Source organism: Bufo bufo, chromosome 6 (assembly GCF_905171765.1).
Source record: "Bufo bufo chromosome 6, aBufBuf1.1, whole genome shotgun sequence".
NCBI lineage: Eukaryota > Metazoa > Chordata > Amphibia > Anura > Bufonidae > Bufo > Bufo bufo.
The window spans coordinates 210713471-210735575 of record NC_053394.1 but is presented as its reverse complement, the minus strand read 5'-3'; the positions used below and the strand labels follow the sequence as shown (position 1 = coordinate 210735575).

At 46.3% G+C, this 22105-nt stretch overlaps 1 protein-coding gene across 1 annotated transcript in view; it reads right to left on the bottom strand.

Annotated features, from left to right (window-relative positions):
• Window positions 1-17826: 17826 nt before the first annotated feature.
• LRMDA (leucine rich melanocyte differentiation associated) overlaps window positions 17827-22105 on the bottom strand; it is a 1445047-nt gene continuing 1440768 nt past the window's right edge. The window contains exon 8 of the mRNA XM_040436084.1: window positions 17827-17837. The gene's annotated coding sequence lies outside the window, so the exon portion shown is untranslated. The remainder of the gene's footprint in view (window positions 17838-22105) is intronic.

The following is a 22105-nucleotide window of genomic DNA, read 5'->3' as shown; positions in this document are numbered from 1 at the left end:
AACAGGCCACTGTCACATATTTAGGCCCAGGCACCCAGGCAAAGGAGAGAGGTCACGTAACAGAGAATCTGGCTTCATGTCAGCACAGAATAAGTCTTCATGTCATAGCAGAGAATCAGGCATGACGTCACCCACCACTGGAACAGGCCACTGTCACACATTTAGGCCCAGGCACCCAGGCAGAGGAGAGAGGTCTCGTAACAGAGAATCTGGCCTTATGTCAGCGCAGAATCAGTCTTCATGTCATAGCAGAGAATCAGGCTTCACGTCACCCAGCACTGGAACAGGCCACTGTCACACATTTAGGCCCAGGCACCCAGGCAGAGGAGAGAGGTCCCGTAACAGAGAATCTGGCCTTATGTCAGCGCAGAATCAGTCTTCATGTCATAGCAGAGAATCAGGCTTCACGTCACCCACCACTGGAACAGGCCACTGTCACACATTTAGGCCCCGGCACCCAGACAGAGGAGAGAGGTCCCGTAACAGAGAATATGGCCTTATGTCAGCACAGAATCTGTCTTCATGTCATAGCAGAGAATCAGGCATCACATCACCCACCACTGGAACAGGCCACTGTCACACATTTAGGCCCAGGCACCCAGGCAGAGGAGAGAGGTCCCGTAACAGAGAATCTGGCCTTATGTCAGCGCAGAATCAGTCTTCATGTCATAGCAGAGAATCAGGCTTCACGTCACCCACCACTGGAACAGGCCACTGTCACACATTTAGGCCCCGGCACCCAGACAGAGGAAAGAGGTCCTGTAACAGAGAATCTGGCCTTATGTCAGCACAGAATCTGTCTTCATGTCATAGCAGAGAATCAGGCATCACGTCACCCACCACTGGAACAGGCCACTGTCACACATTTAGGCCCAGGCACCCAGGCAGAGGAGAGAGGTCCCGTAACAGAGAATCTGGCCTTATGTCAGCGCAGAATCAGTCTTCATGTCATAGCAGAGAATCAGGCATCACGTCACCCACCACTGGAACAGGCCACTGTCACACATTTAGGCCCAGGCACCCAGGCAGAGGAGAGAGGTCCCGTAACAGAGAATCTGGCCTTATGTCAGCACAGAATAAGTCTTCATGTCATAGCAGAGAATCAGGCTTCACGTCACCCACCACTGGAACAGGCCACTGTCACACATTTAGGCCCAGGCACCCAGGCAGAGGAGAGAGGTCCCGTAACAGAGAATCTGGCCTTATGTCAGCGCAGAATCAGTCTTCATGTCATAGCAGAGAATCAGGCTTCACGTCACCCACCACTGGAACAGGCCACTGTCACACATTTAGGCCCCGGCACCCAGACAGAGGAGAGAGGTCCCGTAACAGAGAATATGGCCTTATGTCAGCACAGAATCTGTCTTCATGTCATAGCAGAGAATCAGGCATCACATCACCCACCACTGGAACAGGCCACTGTCACACATTTAGGCCCAGGCACCCAGGCAGAGGAGAGAGGTCCCGTAACAGAGAATCTGGCCTTATGTCAGCGCAGAATCAGTCTTCATGTCATAGCAGAGAATCAGGCTTCACGTCACCCACCACTGGAACAGGCCACTGTCACACATTTAGGCCCCGGCACCCAGACAGAGGAGAGAGGTCCTGTAACAGAGAATCTGGCCTTATGTCAGCACAGAATCTGTCTTCATGTCATAGCAGAGAATCAGGCATCACGTCACCCACCACTGGAACAGGCCACTGTCACACATTTAGGCCCAGGCACCCAGGCAGAGGAGAGAGGTCCCGTAACAGAGAATCTGGCCTTATGTCAGCGCAGAATCAGTCTTCATGTCATAGCAGAGAATCAGGCATCACGTCACCCACCACTGGAACAGGCCACTGTCACACATTTAGGCCCAGGCACCCAGGCAGAGGAGAGAGGTCCCGTAACAGAGAATCTGGCCTTATGTCAGCACAGAATAAGTCTTCATGTCATAGCAGAGAATCAGGCTTCACGTCACCCACCACTGGAACAGGCCACTGTCACACATTTAGGCCCAGGCACCCAGGCAGAGGAGAGAGGTCCCGTAACAGAGAATCTGGCCTTATGTCAGCGCAGAATCAGTCTTCATGTCATAGCAGAGAATCAGGGTTCACGTCACCCACCACTGGAACAGGCCACTGTCACACATTTAGGCCCCGGCACCCAGACAGAGGAGAGAGGTCCTGTAACAGAGAATCTGGCCTTATGTCAGCACAGAATCTGTCTTCATGTCATAGCAAAGAATCAGGCATCACGTCACCCACCACTGGAACAGGCCACTGTCAAACATTTAGGCCCAGGCACCCAGGCAGAGGAGAGAGGTCCCGTAACAGAGAATCTGGCCTTATGTCAGCACAGAATCTGTCTTCATGTCATAGCAGAGAATCAGGCATCACGTCACCCACCACTGGAACAGGCCACTGTCACACATTTAGGCCCAGGCACCCAGGCAGAGGAGAGAGGTCCCGTAACAGAGAATCTGGCCTTATGTCAGCGCAGAATCAGTCTTCATGTCATAGCAGAGAATCAGGCTTCACGTCACCCACCACTGGAACAGGCCACTGTCACACATTTAGGCCCCGGCACCCAGACAGAGGAGAGGTTCATTCAACTTTGGGTTGCTTCTCAATATAATGGTAAAATGAAATTAAAAATAGTATTGAATGAGGAAGTGCCCTGGAGTAGAATAATATATTGTTAAGGGGAGGTAGTTAATATCTAATCTGCACAAGGGATGGACAGGTCCTGTGGGATCCATGCCTGGTTCATTTTTATGAACGTCAGCTTGTCCACATTGGCTGTAGACAGGCGGCTGCGTTTGTCTGTAATGACGCCCCCTGCCGTGCTCAATACACGTTCAGACAAAACGCAGGCCGCCGGGCAGGCCAGCACCTCCAAGGCATAAAAGGCTAGCTCTGGCCACGTGGACAATTTGGAGACCCAGAAGTTGAATGGGGCCGAACCATCAGTCAGTACGTGGAGGGGTGTGCACAGGTACTGTTCCACCATGTTAGTGAAATGTTGCCTCCTGCTAACACGTTCCGTATCAGGTGGTGGTGCACTTAGCTGTGGCGTGTTGACAAAACTTTTCCACATCTCTGCCATGCTAACCCTGCCCTCAGAGGAGCTGGGCGTGACACAGCTGCGTTGGCGACCTCTTGCTCCTCCTCTGCCTTCGCCTTGGGCTTCCACTGGTTCCCCTGTGACATTTGGGAATGCTCTCAGTAGCGCATCTACCAACATGCGCTTGTACTCGCGCATCTTCCTATCACGCTCCAGTGTAGGAAGTAAGGTGGGCACATTGTCTTTGTACCGGGGATCCAGCAGGGTGGCAACCCAGTAGTCCGCACACGTTAAAATGTGGGCAACTCTGCTGTCGTTGCGCAGGCACTGCAGCATGTAGTCGCTCATGTGTGCCAGGCTGCCCAGAGTTAAGGACAAGCTGTCCTCTGTGGGAGGCGTATCGTCATCGTCCTGTGTTTCCCCCCAGCCACGCACCAGTGATGGGCCCGAGCTGCTTTGGGTGCCACCCCGCTGTGAACAGGCTTCATCCTCATCCTCCTCAACCTCCTCCTCATCCTCGTCCTCCTCGTCCTCCAGTAGTGGGCCCTGTCTGGCCACATTTGTACCTGGCCTCTGGTGTTGCAAAAAAACACCCTCTGAGACTGGCCTGAAAGTGCTAAAAATGACCCCTCTTCCTCCTCTTCCTCCTGGGCCACCTCCTCTTCCATCATCGCCCTAAGTGTTTTCTCAAGGAGACATAGAAGTGGTATTGTAACGCTGATAACGGCGTCATTGCCACTGGCCATGTTGGTGGAGTACTCGAAACAGCGCAACAGGGCACACAGGTCTCGCATGGAGGCCCAGTCATTGGTGGTGAAGTGTGTCTGATCCACAGTGCGACCGACCCATGCGTGCTGCAGCTGAAACTCCACTATGGCCTGCTGCTGCTCGCACAGTCTGTCCAGCATATGCAAGGTGGAGTTCCACCTGGTGGGTACGTCGCATATGAGGCGGTGAGCAGGAAGGCGGAAGTTATGCTGTAGCACAGAGCAGCGGCAGGGTGTGAACGCCAGAAGCGCGAACAGACGGCCCGCACTTCATGCAGCAGCTCTGACATGTCGGGGTAGTTGCGAATGAACTTCTGCACCACCAAATTCAGCACATGCGCCAGGCAAGGGATGTGCGTCAAACCGTCTAGTCCCAGAGCTGCAACGATATTTCGCCCATTATCGCACACCACCAGGCCGGGCTTGAGGCTCACCGGCAGCAACCACTTGTCGGTCTGTTGTTCTATACCCCGCCACAACTCCTGTGCGGTGTGGGGCCTGTCCCCCAAACTTCTGAGTTTCAGAATGGCCTGCTGACGTTTACCCCGTGCTGTGCTGAAGTTGGTGGTGAAGGTGTGTGGCTGACTGGATGAGCAGGTGGAAGAAGAGGAAGAGGAAGCTGAGTAGGAGGAGGAGGAGACAGGAGGCAAAGAATGTTGCCCTGCGATCCTTGGTGGCGGAAGGACGTGCGCCAAACAGCTCTCCGCCTGGGGCCCAGCCGCCACTACATTTACCCAGTGTGCAGTTAGGGAGATATAGCGTCCCTGGCCGTGCTTACTGGTCCAGGTATCTGTGGTTAGGTGGACCTTGCCACAGATGGCGTTGCGCAGTGCACACTTGATTTTATAGGACACTTGTTTGTGCAGGCTCTCTTGGAGAAGTAGTGGCGGCTGGGAACAACATACTGTGGGACAGCAAGTGACATGAGCTGTTTGAAGCTGTGTGTGTCCACCAGCCTAAATGACAGCATTTCATAGGCCAGTAGTTTAGAAATGCTGGCATTGAGGGCCAGGGATCGAGGGTGGCTAGGTGGGAATTTACGCTTTCTCTCAAATGTTTGTGAGATGGAGAGCTGAATGCTGCCGTGTGACATGGTTGAGATGCTTGGTGACGCAGGTGGTGGTGTTGGTGGTACATCCCATGTTTGCTGGGCGGCAGGTGCCAACGTTCCTCCAGAGGCAGAGGAAGAGGCCGAGGCGGCGGCAGCAGCAGCAGAAGAGGCCGAGGCGGCGGCAGCAGCAGAAGAGGCCGAGGCGGCAGCAGCAGAAGAGGCAGCAGGGGGAGCCTGAGTGACTTCCTTGTTTTTAAGGTGTTTACTCCACTGCAGTTCATGCTTTGTGTTGTGGTAAATATTAATAGTTGCAATCAGCTCGCATCAAAGTTTGTGTAAGGAAAAAGGTGAGTCCCCGTTCCCTCAACCCCAGTCAGAGACAGACACCAATGTTACCATCTTGATTGAAAATCCTGAGAGACTCCCCCGCGCTTCTCAGTCTGCTCACCTTTTATTTACTAACAAAAGGTGTAAAAGGGGCTGGCCCAAGACAAGGATACAGGAAGTGATAACATGCAGGAAGTGATGTCAAAGGACAGGGTGGGGCAATCAATGTGGCTAGGACAATGCACACGCCCCATCCCTGTCAGCATTCAACACTGCTCAAAGGTGATCAGTGTCTAATAAAGATCATTCTACTGGTTCCCATAGGTTTGAAATTATCTGCGAGACATTGCTACAGCTATTGTCAGTATACGGTACTAGTATACCGACAAGGCAGATATGCATGTCTTAAAAGCAGACATTTCTCCAAGACACAGGGAGACAGATGACAAACTATAAAAACACACACACATCCTAAAGTAAAATGTCCGCATAATAAAATTTCCACAACAGTCCCTCCTCTTTGTCATATGCTCGCCAATGTCCCTCGACGGATCTCGATCTTCTTCTTTGAAATAAAAACCAGTCTTTGTAAAGTCAATCTTGACACGTCTTCTTTTCTTCGGGAGGTGACTTAGGAGGTGGCGTTTCGCGTTGGTCGCCGGCTGGTTTGGGATCCTCTGCATCTGGTCCATGGTTTGGTCTTCAGGGCGTCTTGTCTGTTCGGTCTTCGGTAACTCAGTCGATTAGACATCAGGAACATCTCACTCCGGCATATAGAAGGAAAGGAAACAAAAAACATAAGTACATGTCCCATTTCCTTTCACCCGGATCCAATGGAAAACCAGTGAGCCCCAAGACCTCCCAAAGCTTTAAAAAGGATTCTAACCGTCACTAGTCATAGCTCCGCCTCTGTCCTGCTCCTGTCAGTATGGGCCTGACCCTTGTCAATGGTGTCTGCTAGCCAGGCATAACCTTCCTCACAACCGGAGGATCCCACATCTACGGGTCGCCTAGCTGCCCGGACACCCATACAGGATTAATAAGCAAGGAGCAGGAGCCAGAGCTAATAATAATGTATCGTCTATCAACAAATGCCTCCTTGTAACAAATAAACAAAAGTGATACTCTGCATTCTTTGACTTAGTTGAGCAGCTTCTTGCAGTGACCGGTGTGGATCCAGTTGTCTCATCCTTCGAACTTCAGAGAGGTTGGCGTCATCAGCAGCACCTGGAATGGCCCAAGATATCTCGGCTCTAGTCCCGTCCTCGGATGTTTCTTTAGCACGACCCAATCACCTGGTTGACTAGAATGAACACTGGTTATTGAGTCTGGGTCCGGAAGAGAACTCCCAAACCCGGTGGTGGACATCGGGTGATAACCCGTGGGGCTGCCTGGGGGCATACCTGATGGAATAAAAGGGTTACAGTGGAACATTCAGGCCATGGATCGGCCGTGATTTTTACCTTCTTTGCAAAAATCGGACCCAAGTACCAGCAAAGAAAAGGATTGACATTTGAGAGGTTAGAAAGTTTGAAGATCGTTGTTTTCTGCACCACTTTCCCCCCTTCTCATCGTCCTTAAAACCAGGACGAAGAGAAGCTGGATTAAACATGGTGCATCGTCTCAAGGTTAGATGGAGAGATGACGAAGGGATGAGAGAGAGAGAGAGAGAGAAAGAGAAAAGCGCTTCTCTTGGACTCTGCAGTCTTAGCGGGACGGGATTACATGACAGTGTTAGTTCGCACTGTCTGGGACTTTTGAATGCCCTGTTGCTGGAGCTTGATGGATTCGTGCAGCCACAGTTCTGCCTTCTGGAGGGAACCATGGCTTTGGAGTCTAGTGGGGAATTCACGGACAAACTTTTCCCAAATCCAGACCTCAAAGGTCCCCTCTTTGGGGATGGTCCACTCTGAACCTACAGTCCATTGGTGCCAATCTTTGAGGGGCTTAACAACTCCTCCTCCATAGATGGATTTCATGTACTGCTTGGCTATCCTATAGTCAGAAGTGGTACCCTTCTGTTCCCTACACTCATGCTCGAGCTACAGTTTCCCGCGACCTACGCAAGGAATTTTTCTAAAAGTAGGTGCGTCCACCTCCAGTGTCCGCGACAAACGCCCTGGACGGCTGCTACTCCGATTCGTTTGCCTCTGAGTTGCCCCAGGGTTTCTAGCACCGACACACGGACTCCGTTCACCCTAGTTAGACCTCAGGAAAAGGAGTAACAGCGTGAGGAAAAGGGCTCCCGCCGACACACGGCGGCCCTCTGAGTCTCCTAATGAGATATACCAGCCTCGGTTTTGGCTCTAAATAGTGACCTGACCACAGGATAGGGCTTCCAATTGACCTGGAGTTGGAAAAGGGGTTCACAGAGAACACACAGTACCTTCTGTGGGGACGAGGGGTGCACAGAGAACACACAGTACCTTCTGTGGGGACGGGGGGTGCACAGGAAACAAACACACAGTACTCCTGTGGGGAATGGGGTTACTCACACAGCTATTGGTATGCCCAGGTGATATATATCACCTTGTCTCCTAAAAAAAAATGCTCATCAACTCACTTTCCTTTGCCGATATGATTCTATATAGTCAAGCTGAACAGCACACGAAGCCCTTTTTGCAGTGACTGATCAGAAACCTCTCACTCAGCAGCAACCCTTGAATTCAGACAGTAGTTCCCACACAATATCATGAGACCCCCAGTACTCCTAACCAAATCTGCAGAGAAAAGGGAGGGAAAGAAAGAGAAGAAAGAAAAAGAGAAAAGCGCCAAAATATGAAAAACCTAAAAAAATTAATAAAAAGGAAAAAAATTAATAATAGGCTAAAAAATAAAAATGGGTTGGTAAATAAGGAAAAACTGAAAGAGACTTCAATAAAAACCTAAAAAAAAAATAATAATAAATGGATTAGTAAAATAAGAAGACCTGTAAACAGGAGAGAAAAACAAACATAACAAACTTCAGTTACAGACAGTCCTACTGCATACATTGAGATTCAGTAAAAAGTTAATTTTACCTTAGCCCAAAACGCATACAAAAACTAAAACCTTAGGAACGCATACAATTGTATAGGACTGAATTAACAAATCAATGTCTTAGAGGGTTCCCCTGAAACCATACAGGAGAATTTCTACCCATCCAGTAATTGAAATGTTAATTTGCCCCCAGCCCCAAACAGCTTCAGATTCATTTTACCAGAGAAGCAGGATTTAACATCACAAGGTCCCAAAACCGGTTTCTTTCACATTTTAACCGTTCATATTGTGATTTAAAATCCGCCTCACTGATAGATGACCTCGGCTGTTCCTGGGGTCTCTGCCTTTGCAAAGAAGCATGTCTGGGACCATTGCCCCATCGTGTTGAATAAACCACTTTACTTCTAGGTGTGGTTCTGGGGTACTTAACATACCCGTGTCTGTTGCCATCAGCAACGTTACAATATTGTGCAATGTGCCCGTATTCCCTGCATGCAAAACAAAGAATACCTCGCCTCCCTGCATAATACCTTGTCTGGGCACATGGCGATTTGATTTGGCGCACAACATTAACCATATTGAGTCCACTTACCACGGACTCATCTGAGGAATGTTCTGGCCTTGTGTTAATACGCCCAACTCCAAGGTCAGACACATTGTCCATCTCCATCCCTGAGTCGGTTCCACTATCTGAACCACAATCCTCAGACTTCGCCATGCTTACAGTGCATACATTGCCTCCAATCCCAGACACATTACTCTCCAACGGTTGCTTCAATGACTCTGGCAATTCCCTTACAGCATCCTGTGCGTGCGTCAGGCTTTCAGACAAACATTCATTCTCCTTGCGCAGCTCAGTATTATACCTCACAGTACATTCATAATTAGCGCTGGCTTCAGCTGCCTGCTGGACAAGAGTTCTCAATTTAACAATTTCCACTTTTAAATCTTCCACTTCTCCTTCCAAACTCAGCTTCAGCCTACAAGACTCCTGATATTTATCCGCTATCCACCCAGCAGCAAAAATCAGAGCATACTTGCCTTTCCTTTTGCGCCATTTTTTGGTACCGATCAGGTTTGCTACACAATTCTGGGCCTGCAGCCATGGATCAGTAGATCCCTGCATAGCCTGAAGAATGGCCGCCGTGTCCTTCAACTTTGCTACTTCTTTAAAAATACTTTCCATTGCACAAAAACAAACCCCACAATGGTTGCTACAAAAAACAAAACACTAGTACCAATTTCTAGGAGTTGTCCCAATTTTTTTGGCACAGAACCTTTCTACAGTGTAATACCCGTATTAATTATGCCAAACAAGTCAGTGTAACAGCCACAGATATACAAACATTAAGCAGAATCATCAACTATAGGACGATTTCACCACTAAACTGCCACTAATGTTCACACAATGATTCCTGTATCAGACTGGTCACTGAGCTATACCATAACCAAACACTCCACTGATATCCAGCATAAAACTTATCAAAACAAAATAAAACTGTACATAGAAAGGTTATAAAAAGACAAGATAATTATTTGACAAAACTAACATTTCAGGCAAAAACAATCAGATCGCTTTCCATAGTAAACTGACTAAGATGGGCCGACAAGCACATGGTAAAGATGGCCGCCAAGCACATGGTAAAGATGGCCACCAAGCACATGGTCATCACACAGAGGAAATCAAAATCCAACAATAAAAACAGTTTCTATATTCCCTGTTCCCTACTCCCTGAAACCAGAGCACAACCTCCACTCTGTGGGTGATTTACAGGTTAACAATATAAAAATACTCTCTAAATGCTGTCTCTAATGTACAAACACTAAAACCAATTGCTGCCTCTATAAACCTCTATAAAATTGCCTCTTACAAAATCAAAGTAACAAAAGTTAAGAAGTTACAAAAAACACAATACCCTGTACTACTCATCATACAATCTCTTCATACAACCTCTGTACAATCAACTCAAGGGAAAAACACTCACCTTATCCTCACACCCCTTGATGCAGCAGACAACAACCATATACACCAATAAGGTTCTTTTAAGTAGATTTCTTTCCAGATATCAGCAGATTGGAGTACACAGATTTAAATTCCCAAAGAGCAAAACTTTCTCAACAATGAGAGTAAGGAAAAAGGATATTACCTTATGCCGGCCTTTTTTGCTTTTTGAAAACTAAGCTGTGTCTACTTTGAGTTCTGCTGATAACGGGGAAAAAAATTAGCTTTCTAATTCGTGGTCGCCAACTGTTGTGGTAAATATTAATAGTTGCAATCAGCTCGCATCAAAGTTTGTGTAAGGAAAAAGGTGAGTCCCCCTTCCCTCAACCCCAGTCAGAGACAGACACCAATGTTACCATCTTGATTGAAAATCCTGAGAGACTCCCCCGCGCTTCTCAGTCTGCTCACCTTTTATTTACTAACAAAAGGTGTAAAAGGGGCTGGCCCAAGACAAGGATACAGGAAGTGATAACATGCAGGAAGTGATGTCAAAGGACAGGGTGGGGCAATCAATGTGGCTAGGACAATGCACACGCCCCATCCCTGTCAGCATTCAACACTGCTCAAAGGTGATCAGTGTCTAATAAAGATCATTCTACTGGTTCCCATAGGTTTGAAATTATCTGCGAGACATTTCTACAGCTATTGTCAGTATACGGTACTAGTATACCGACAAGGCAGATATGCATGTCTTAAAAGCAGACATTTCTCCAAGACACAGGGAGACAGATGACAAACTATAAAAACACACACACATCCTAAAGTAAAATGTCCGCATAATAAAATTTCCACAACATTTGTATGCAGGTGCCTGGTCATGCAGGTTGTGCTAAGGTTCAGAACGTTAATGCCTCGCTTCAGGCTCTGATGGCACAGCGTGCAAACCACTCGGGTCTTGTCGTCAGCACATTGTTTGAAGAAGTGCCATGCCAGGGAACTCCTTGAAGCTGCCTTTGGGGTGCTCGGTCCCAGATGGCGGCGGTCAGTAGCAGGCGGAGTCTCTTGGCGGCGGGTGTTCTGATTTTGCCCACTGCTCCCTCTTTTGCTACGCTGTTGGCTCGGTCCCACCACTGCCTCTTCCTCCGAACTGTGAAAGTCAGTGGCACGACCTTCATTCCATGTGGGGTCTAGGACCTCATCGTCCCCTGCATCATCTTCCACCCAGTCTTGACCCCTGACCTCCTGTTCAGTCTGCACACTGCAGAAAGACGCAGCAGTTGGCACCTGTGTTTCGTCATCATCAGAGACGTGCTGAGGTGGTATTCCCATGTCCTCATCATCAGGAAACATAAGTGGTTGTGCGTTAGTGCATTCTATCTCTTCCACCCCTGGTGAAGAGCTAGGTGGATGCCCTTGGGAAACCCTGGCAGCAGAGTCTTCAAACAGCATAAGAGACTGCTGCATAACTTGAGGCTCAGACAGTTTCCCTGATATGCATGGGGGTGATGTGACAGACTGATGGGCTTGGTTTTCATGCGCCATCTGTGCGCTTTCTGCAGAAAACTGGGTGGGAGATAATGTGAACGTGCTGGATGCACTGTCGGCCACCCAATTGACTAATGCCTGTACCTGCTCAGGCCTTACCATCCTTAGAACGGCATTGGGCCCCACCAAATATCCCTGTAAATTCTGGCGGCTACTGGGACCTGAGGTAGTTGGTACACTAGGACGTGTGGCTGTGGCAGAACGGCCACGTCCTCTCCCAGCACCAGAGGGTCCACTAACACCACCACGACCATGTCCACATCCGCGTCCGCGTCCCTTATTAGATGTTTTCCTCATTGTTCCCATTCACCACAATTTTGAGAATGGCAAATTTGGGATTAGTTTTTCAACCCAGAAAAAAAAAAGGGCTTTTACGGTCGCTACAAATAACTTGACCAGCTAAAACAGTACAGATTTGCTTGAATAGAAATGTGAGACCTGTTTTTTTTTGCACTGTGTGACAGGTTAAGGTTTAATCTCAGAATCAGACTTCTATCTGCACGGTAGCGTGTGTCTTAGGTTTTTCTGAATGACACTATCAATACCTTCAATGTAAGATATCCTTTTTGGGATAGATTTCAAGTAGGCCTCAAATACCAGAAACTAGTTATTTTGAGAATGGCAAATTTGGGAATAGTTTTTCAACCCAGAAAAAAAAGTGTGCTTTTACGGTCACTACAAATAACTTGACCAGCTAAAACAGTACAGATTTGCTTGAATAGAAATGTGAGACCTGTTTTTTTTTGCACTGTGTGACAGGTTAAGGTTTAATCTCAGAATCAGACTTCTATCTGCACGGTAGCGTGTGTCTTAGGTTTTTCTGAATGACACTATCAATACCTTCAATGTAAGATATCCTTTTTGGGATAGATTTCAAGTAGGCCTCAAATACCAGAAACTAGTTATTTGGAGAATGGCAAATTTGGGAAATAGTTTTTCAACCCAGAAAAAAAAAAGGGCTTTTACGGTCGCTACAAATAACTTGACCAGCTAAAACAGTACATATTTGCTTGAATAGAAATGTGAGACCTGTTTTTTTTTGCACTGTGTGACAGGTTAAGGTTTAATCTCAGAATCAGACTTCTATCTGCACGGTAGCATGTGTCTTAGGTTTTTCTGAATGACACTATCAGTACCTTCAATGTAAGATATCCTTTTTGGGATAGATTTCAAGTAGGCCTCAAATACCAGAAACTAGTTATTTGGAGAATGGCAAATTTGGGAATAGTTTTTCAACCCAGAAAAAAAAGTGTGCTTTTACGGTCACTACAAATAACTTGAGCAGCTAAAACAGTACAGATTTGCTTGAATAGAAATGTGAGACCTGTTTTTTTTTGCACTGTGTGACAGGCTCAACTTGCCCCTAATGTAGTATATGGCCAAAAAATAACCACACTGTTGATGGTTAAATGCACTTGGGTGACACAGGCTCAGCCTGCACCAGATGTAGTATATGGCCAAAAAATAATCAGACTGTTGATGGTTAAATGCACTTCGGTGACACAGGCTCAGCCTGCAGCTGATGTAGTATATGGCCAAAAAATAACCAGACTGTTGATGGTTAAATGCACTTCGGTGACACAGGCTCAGCCTGCAGCTGATGTAGGATATAGCACAAAATAACCACACTATTGATGGTTAAATACACTTGGTGATAGCTTGTGCTGGCGCACCACAAGTCACAAAATGGCCGCGATCACCCCAGAAAAAAAGTGATCTAAAAACGCTCTGGGCAACCTCAAAAAAGTGAGCAAGTCAATACTAGCACTTCAATGATCCACAGCTGCAGATCGATCACAGAATGAAGTCTTTTGGAGGAGTTAATCACTGCCTAATCTCGCCCTAACGTCGCAGCTGCAACCTCTCCCTATGCTTGAATCAGCAGAGTGACGTGCAGCGCAACGTGACCCAAGCTTATATAGAGGCTGGGTCACATGCTGCACTGGCCAATCACAGCCATGCCAATAGTAGGCAAGGCTGTGATGGCCTCTTGGGGCAAGTAGTATGACGCTTGTTGATTGGCTGCTGTGCAGCCTTTCAAAAAGCGCCAAGAAAGCGCCGGGTTCGCTCATCCCTACCCACAAGTATTCATACTCGACACTGTCAAAGCTTTGGCAGCAACGAGTGAGAGCACAATACTGCACCCATGTTCCTCACCCCCTCCCAACTGAAGGTTAAGAAATTGGCGCCTGAGATTTAGAGATGTGGATTTGCCAGGCATAAAGCCAGACTGATCTTCATGAATAACAGTATGAATTACCTTTAACAGCCTGTTAGCAAGGACTTTGGCCAGGATTTTTATATCCACTTTCAACAAAGAGATGGGCCGATAGGAATCTACTTGTGTGGGGTACTTGCTTAGTTTTGGGATTACTACCACTATCGCCTCTCTCATTGAGCTGGGAAGAGTACCAGCCTGCAGAGCATCGTTAAAGACATTAAGGAGGTGTGGGAGTAAAATTTCCTGATATTTCTTATAAAATTCCCCTGGCAAGCCGCCCCCCCTTTCCCCCCAGGAACCTTCTCGTTAGGGAAGGATTTCAACGCTATTTCTATTTCTTCTATTGAGATTGTCTCATCAAGTAGCTGTCTATGTTCCATGGAAAGGGTAGGCATTGATATGTCTAGTAAGTAGTTGGTTCTATCTATATCAGTAACCGTCATCCTAGATTGATATACAGGGTGGGCCATTTATATGGATACACCTTAATAAAATGGGAATGGTTGGTGATATTAACGTCCTGTTTGTGGCACATTAGTATATGTGAGGGGGGAAACTTTTCAAGATGGGTGGTGACCATGGCGGCCATTTTGAAGTCGGCCATTTTGAATCCAACTTTTGTTTTTTCAATAGGAAGAGGGTCATGTGACACATCAAACTTATTGGGAATTTCACAAGAAAAACAATGGTGTGCTTGGTTTTAATGTAACTTTATTCTTTCATGAGTTATTTACAAGTTTCTGACCACTTATAAAATGTGTTCAATGTGCTGCCCATTGTGTTGGATTGTCAATGCAACCCTCTTCTCCCACTCTTCACACACTGATAGCAACACTGCAGGAGAAATGCTAGCACAGGCTTCCAGTATCCGTAGTTTCAGGTGCTGCACATATCGTATCTTCAAAGCATAGACAATTGCCTTCAGATGACCCCAAAGATAAAAGTCTAAGGGGGTCAGATCGAGAGACCTTGGGGCCATTCAACTGGCCCACGATGACCAATCCACTTTCCAGGAAGCTGTTCATCTAGGAATGCTCGAACCTGACACCCATAATGTGGTGGTGCACCATCTTGCTGGAAAAACTCAGGGAACGTGCCAGCTTCAGTGCATAAAGAGGGAAACACATCATCATGTAGCAATTTCGCATATCCAGTGACCCCCTTAGACTTTTATCTTTGGGATCATCTGAAGGCAATTGTCTATGCTGTGAAGATACGAGATGTGCAGCACCTGAAACTACGGATACTGGAAGCCTGTGCTAGCAGTTCTCCTGCGGTATTGCTATCAGTGAGTGAAGAGTGGGAGAAGAGGGTTGCATTGAAAATCCAACACAATGGGCAGCACATTGAACACATTTTATAAGTGGTCAGAAACTTGTAAATAACTCATGAAAGAATAAAGTTACATTAAAACCAAGCACACCATTGTTTTTCTTGTGAAATTCCCAATAAGTTTGATGTGTCACATGACCCTCTTCCTATTGAAAAAACAAAAGTTGGATTCAAAATGGCCAACTTCAAAATGGCCGCCATGGTCACCACCCATCTTGAAAAGTTTCCCCCCTCACATATACTAATGTGCCACAAACAGGACGTTAATATCACCAACCATTCCCATTTTATTAAGGTGTATCCATATAAATGGCCCACCCTGTACATCTTTAAAATGAGTGTAAAAAGCCCCTAAAATATCCTCATTCCTTGTGACCAAGTTTCTGTGCACATCCCTAATAGAGGTCACACAAGAGGGACCAGTCTGTGCCTTGATAATAGTGGCCAGTAAATGGCCTGCGCTTTCCCCATCTGTAAAGAACTTTTGGGTTCTAAAAAACTGCTTATACCCAGCCCTAACTTGTAGATGTTCCTTCAGCAATCCTTGGGCTTCCTTCCAGTTAGCTATGTTTTCTGGTGATGGGTTTTCGATATATTTAGTTTCTGTATACAAAACTCTATCTGTGAGTTCTTTAGTTAGAGCCCTACTTTTCGTCTTATGCACATTAATATTTTTAATATAGAGCCCTCTAACATACTCATTCATTGCGTCCCATACCATGGACCGATGAAGCAGATCCCTTCCTATGGCCCAGGAAATCACAGTGCCCATATCCACTAGATTAAGCCAGAACAGGTTCAGACGCCATATAGGCCTTGAAGTATGTGCTACGTTCCCCAATTTCAGCTGTGCCAAAAGTGGAGAATGGTCGGAAATACTTCAGGGGAGATAGGAGACCTCCTGAGTCACAGCCAGTAAAGAAGGAGACCCAATCGTCAAATCACAATGAGTTGGACAATGAGTTGTGTGAGGAGGAGTAGCAAGAGTATTGCCACTCTCCTGGGTGCTGGGTCCTCCAAAGATCACATAGGTCGACCTCCAAGAACAATCTAGACATGGGAGTGAGGGAACTACTCGTTTCGGCGGCATCTGTATGAAACTTATCGAGGGCTCCGTCCAAATACATATTGAAATCTCCCATCATCAAAGTGGGGTTTCTGGGGAATTTGGTGGTAAATGTTAGGATTCTTTTCAGAATTTCACTCGAATATGGTGGTGGGATATATACTGCGACCAGTATCAATCTAAAATGATATACAGAACAGTCAATACATATAAACCTGCCTTCGCTATCAATGCATGTGTCCCTAGCTGCGAAGGGAAGGGTTCTGTATACCAGGATACTAACTCCTCGTGCATGTGTGGAATAAGTAGAGTGAAACTCATGCGCCATCCACGCCCTATGGATTAGATGTGTTTTATCAGGAGTAAGATGTGTTTCGGAGAGACAAAGGATTGCAGGCTGATGCATTTGCAGAGTATGGAAGACAGCATGCCGTTTGGAGGCCCGACCCAATCACCTTACATTCCAGGCAATAATTTTAAGAGTACCCATCATAATACAATCTCCAGAAAAAAGCTGTCCCAGTTCCGCTTGTCCCGGGGGAGCCACCACATATCTCAACAGCGGACATACATTGTGTCTCGGTTCCCACCCAATCCCACCCCAACATTCCCATTAACAAAGCAGACAGATCCACCTACAATGGAGAACCGGGGGTACAAAAAAAATGAATAAACCTGATCCGTAAATACAGGCAGAGACTGCTACGGTTAGCAAAAACGCCTGTCTTGACAGTGCTGTGTCAGTGCTAGGGCCTGGCGCTTCATAATGCTGTAGCCCACTACATTTCAGAACAACCCGGAACTGAAAACTGAAGAAAAGATAAGAGAAAAAAGAAAGTTCTCACCCGCAACATAGCAGTTAATCATCAAGGAGTCCAGTAAAGAGGTAACATATAGTTGGCTTAACTGGCAAAATACTGGATGCTGCTTAAATACACCTGAGAGTTCACTGTGTCTTCAGCTGTTGCCACGTAGATCTCTTTCATGGACATCCAGTCAATTACACGCTTCCACAGTTTTCGAACAGGTGTGTTGTGCCGCCCACAATCACTCACAGTTTAGCGGGATATAGCATTGAATAAGGCAGTTGTAAAGCTCTCGTTGTAAAGCTCTCAACCTCTTTTTAACATCCAGGAAGCGCGTTCTCTGTTTTTGGACTTCCGCAGAGAAATCCGTAAATAAGGATACTCGATTCCCGTTTATACTTAGGTCTGCACAATCTCTTGCACCTTTCAGGATGGCATCCTAATCTCTGAAGTGTAGCACTTTGATCAGGAGGGGTCTCAGTGGCGCCCCTGGAGGTGGAGGGCGGAATGGCACATGATGCGCCTGTTCAATAGCAAAAAGTGGATACAGTTTCTCTCTTCCAATTTTATCAGCAAGCCACTTTTCCATAAATGCAACAGCATCAGTTCCTTCAGCATGCTCGGGCACACCAATTATTCGGACATCATTAAGTCTCAGACGGTTTTCAAGGTCATCAGACTTAGAAATGAGCAGTGAGACATTATGGATTACACGTTGCAGATGCCTTTTTAATGGCGTACCTGGTCTTCCACTGCGCTCAGATGACCCTCTAACTCGCCAACTCTTTCTTTGACTTGCCTCATATCTTATCGTATGAGAGAAATATCTTCCTTCAGTCCCCCCATATGGGTATTTAGTGAGGCCACCGCCACCCCACACTGTGCTACCGCTTTATACACATCCTTAATGGTGGATTCTATATCAGATCTGGCTCCCAGCTCACGTATGGTACTGACCTCTTTCTCCACAGGTGGTGAAGAGCACTCCTCAGTGTGTCCTGCGGCTTCAATCGGATCAGCTGCTAGTTCAGTATCCAGTGCTGGGGGACTTGTGGATGGCGCCGAGCTGCGGGCGAACTTTTCCAGCCGCGCAGCTACCTCAGACATTTTAGCGGTGCCATGTTGTTTAAGCGGCGTGGAGATACTGCACTCCTTCCCCTCCTTCTCCTTAGCTTTCTGGCGAGTCATAGGGCTGTCAGAGGGTGCTATACAGAGGGGGAATTGGGTCCACACAAGCTGCCTCCAAGATGTTCGGCGATGTAGCGGGAAAACTGAGGATTTGGCCAGGAGCGCCACAGTGTGTGTCTGCCTACATGCATGGGTGTCCGCCGAAATTTTTCCAGGGGGGGAATAATTTTATTGACATCCATGCTCTGCTTGTTTCTGAGAATGTAATGAAGGGGAGGGGCATATTCATTATCACAAAGTATAATAACGCATGAGCTGTGCAGTGGCGGATCCAGAGCCTGGTCTCGGGAGGGGCACTTCCAGATTATTTTCTGTCCGCCGCCACAAAACAATGGTGCTTATAGAACAGACTACACAGTGTAGCGGTATACTGTATATTGTGTGGCACAGTGTAGGCTATATGTGTATAACAAACATATTTCACATGAAAACTTACAATTACTTGGCTTGGCCCTTGGGGATCTCGGACACCACTTCAACACTTGGCTGGGGGGCTCGACGCAGCTGATGTTGTGTTTTATTCTAATGAGAAAGATTTCATAATAAGGATTTGGAGACGGGGCAGAGGAATAGCAGAGCAGGGAGAGGATGGTGCTGCTACTAGGGGGTCATACCATGTGGGAGTAATAAAGCCCACCATAATGCCCCCCAGTAGAAATAATTCCCCTTGTAATGCCCCCAGTTGAGCTAATGTCATCATAGTGCCCCCATAATGTGCCAGTATAAAATACCCCTATATAGTGCCCCCAGTAAATGCCTCCATAGTGCTCCTCTCCCCCCTTCCTCCTAGCGACCCCCATAATGTACCAGTATAAAATGCCCCAGTAGATGCCCTCAGTGTCCCCCATAATTTGCAAGTATAAAATACCCCTTCTTAGTGCCCCCTGTAGATGACCCCATAGTACTCCTCTCCCCCCTTCCTCATAGTACCCACCATAATGTGTCCCAGTATAAAATTCACAGAGCCCCCCATATAAAACACCCCTTCTTTGTGGCCTCAGTAGATGCTCCTATAGTGCCCCCCATCATGTGCCAGTAATAACAGCCCCCCCATCATGTGCCAGTAATAACAGCCCCCCCATCATGTGCCAGTAATAGCCCCCCCATCATGTGCCAGTAATGACAGCCCCCATAATGTGCCAGTAATGACAGCCCCCATAATGTGCAAGTAAGGACAGACCCCCATTATGTGCCAGTAATGACAGCCCCCCATTATGTGCCAGTAATGACAGCCCCCCATTATGTTCCAGTAATGACAGCTTCCCATTATGTGCCAGTAATGACAGCCCCCCATTATGTGCCAGTAATGACAGCCCCCCATTATGTGCCAGTAGCCAGAGACCCCCATTATGTGCCAGTAGCCAGAGACCCCCATTATGTGCCAGTAGCCAGAGACCCCCATTATGTGCCAGTAGCCACCAGTATTGTACACCAAAAAAATAAACACTTATACTTACCTCCTTGGCAGCGATGCGATGCAGGCCTCTTCCGGCCTGTGTCCCGCACTGCGCTGGCCTCTGATAGGCTGCCGGCCTAGTGCCTGCAGCCTATCAGAGGAAGGAAAAGGGACACGCCTCTCCCTCCCCTGCCTCAGCACAGTCATCTGTATCGCTGTCCTGAGGATGGCGATACAGATGACAATGGAGATGAACGCTTCCACAATGGAAGCGTTCATCTCCCTGAGCCCCGCCGCCCACCCCCACTTCTGAGCAGCTCGGGGAAGGGCAATTGCCCCGTTGCCCCCCCCTGCGGACGCCCATGCACTCATCCCTAATTACGAGACCTATAAATGAAAAATCATGGGTTTTCTATAATTGAAAAGTTACAAGTTTGGTACACAGATTTGTAAATGGTTATAGCAAAATTGCAAGTCTGTTTTGTGTAATTTAACCCCTTCAGGACCCTGCCATTTTTCACCTTAAGGACAAGGCAATTTTTTGCAAATCTGACATGTGTCACTTTATGTGGTTATAACTTTTAAATGATTTTACTTATCCAGGCCATTCTGAGATTGTTTTCTCGTCACATAATGTAATTCATGACAGTGGTAAAATTTCAATTTCTCTACTTTTATAATAGATAGTAATACTTCCAAAAATAGTTATTACTTTACATTCCCCATATGTCTACTTCATGTTTGGATCATTTTGTAAGTGCCATTTTATTTTTTTGGGATGTTAGAAGGCTTAGAAATTTAGAAGCAAATCTTGATGTTTTTCTGAAAATTTCCAAAACCCACTTTTTAAGAAACAGTTCAGGTCTGAAGTCACTTTGTGAGGCTTACATAATAGAAACCACAAAAAAAGACCCAATTTTAGAAACTACACCCATCAAGGTATTAAAAAAATGATTTTTACTAACTTTGTTAACCCTTTAGGTGTTCCACAAGAATTAATGGAAAATGGAGATGAAATTTCAGATTTTCACTTTTTTGGCAGATTTTCCATTTTAATCCATTTTTTTCCACTAACAAAGCTAGGGTTAACAGCCAAACAAAACTCAATATTTATTGCCCTGGTTCTGTAGTTTACAGAAACATCCCATATGTGGTTGTAAACTGCTGTATGGGCAGACGGTATTGTGCAGAAGGAAAGGAACGCTATATGGTTTTTGAAAAGCAGATTTCACTGGGGTAATTTTAAGCTGCCATGTCACATTTGAATACACCCTGATGCACCCCTAGAGTAGAAACTCCAGAAAAGTGGGCTCATTTTAGAAACTACACTCCTCAAGGTATACAACACTGATTTTACTAACTTTGTTAACCCTTTAGGTGTTCCACAAGAATTAATGAAAAATAGAGCTAAAATTTAAAAATTTCACTTTTTTAGCAGATTTTCCATTTTAATCCATTTTTTCCAGTTACAAAGCAAGGGTTAACAGCAAAAAAAATATATTTATGGCCCTGAATCTGTAGTTTACAGAAACAGCCCATATGTGGTCATAAACTTCTGTACGGGCACACGGCGTTGCGCAGAAGGAAAGTAATGCCATATGGTTTTTGAGAGGCAGCTTTTGCTGGACTGGTTTTTTGACACCATGTCCCATTTGAACTGCCCCCAGATGCACCCCTAGAGTAGAAACTCCAAAAAAGTGACCCCATTTTGGAAACTAAGGGATAAGGTGGCAGTTTTGTTGGTACTATTTTAGGGTACATATGATTTTTGGTTGCTCTATATTAAAAAAAATTTGAGGCAAGGAAACAAAGCCCCTTTCACACGGGCGAGAATTCCGCGCGGGTTCAATGCGTGAGGTGAACGCATTGCATCCGCACTGAATCCGGACCCATTCACTTCAATGGGGCTGTTCAGATGAGCAGTGATTTTCATGCATCACTTGTGCGTTGCGTGAAAATCGCAGCATGTTCAATATGAATGGGGATGCGTGAAAATCGCAAGCATCCGCAAGCAAGTGTGGATGAAATGCGATTTTCACGCATGGTTGCTAAGGAGATGAGAGATGAATTACCCGGGACCCCATTTACTTTTTTATTTTCCATTATAACATGGTTATAATGGAAAATAATAGCATTCTTTAATTCAGAATGCTAAGTAAAAGGTCCATTGTGGGATTAAAAATAAAAAAAAATTTAACTCACCTCATCCACTTGAACGCGCAGCCAGGCTCGTCTTCTTTCTTCTTCTTGCGGGACCTGGCTGGAAAAGTACCTTCGATTATGTCATTGCGCTCATCAAGTGGATAAGGTGAGTTACATATTTTTTTTTTTTCATTTTTAACCCCACAATGGACCTCTTACTTAGCATTCTGAATAAAAAAATATTATTATTTACCATAATAACCATGTTATAATGGAAAATAATAAAATATACAG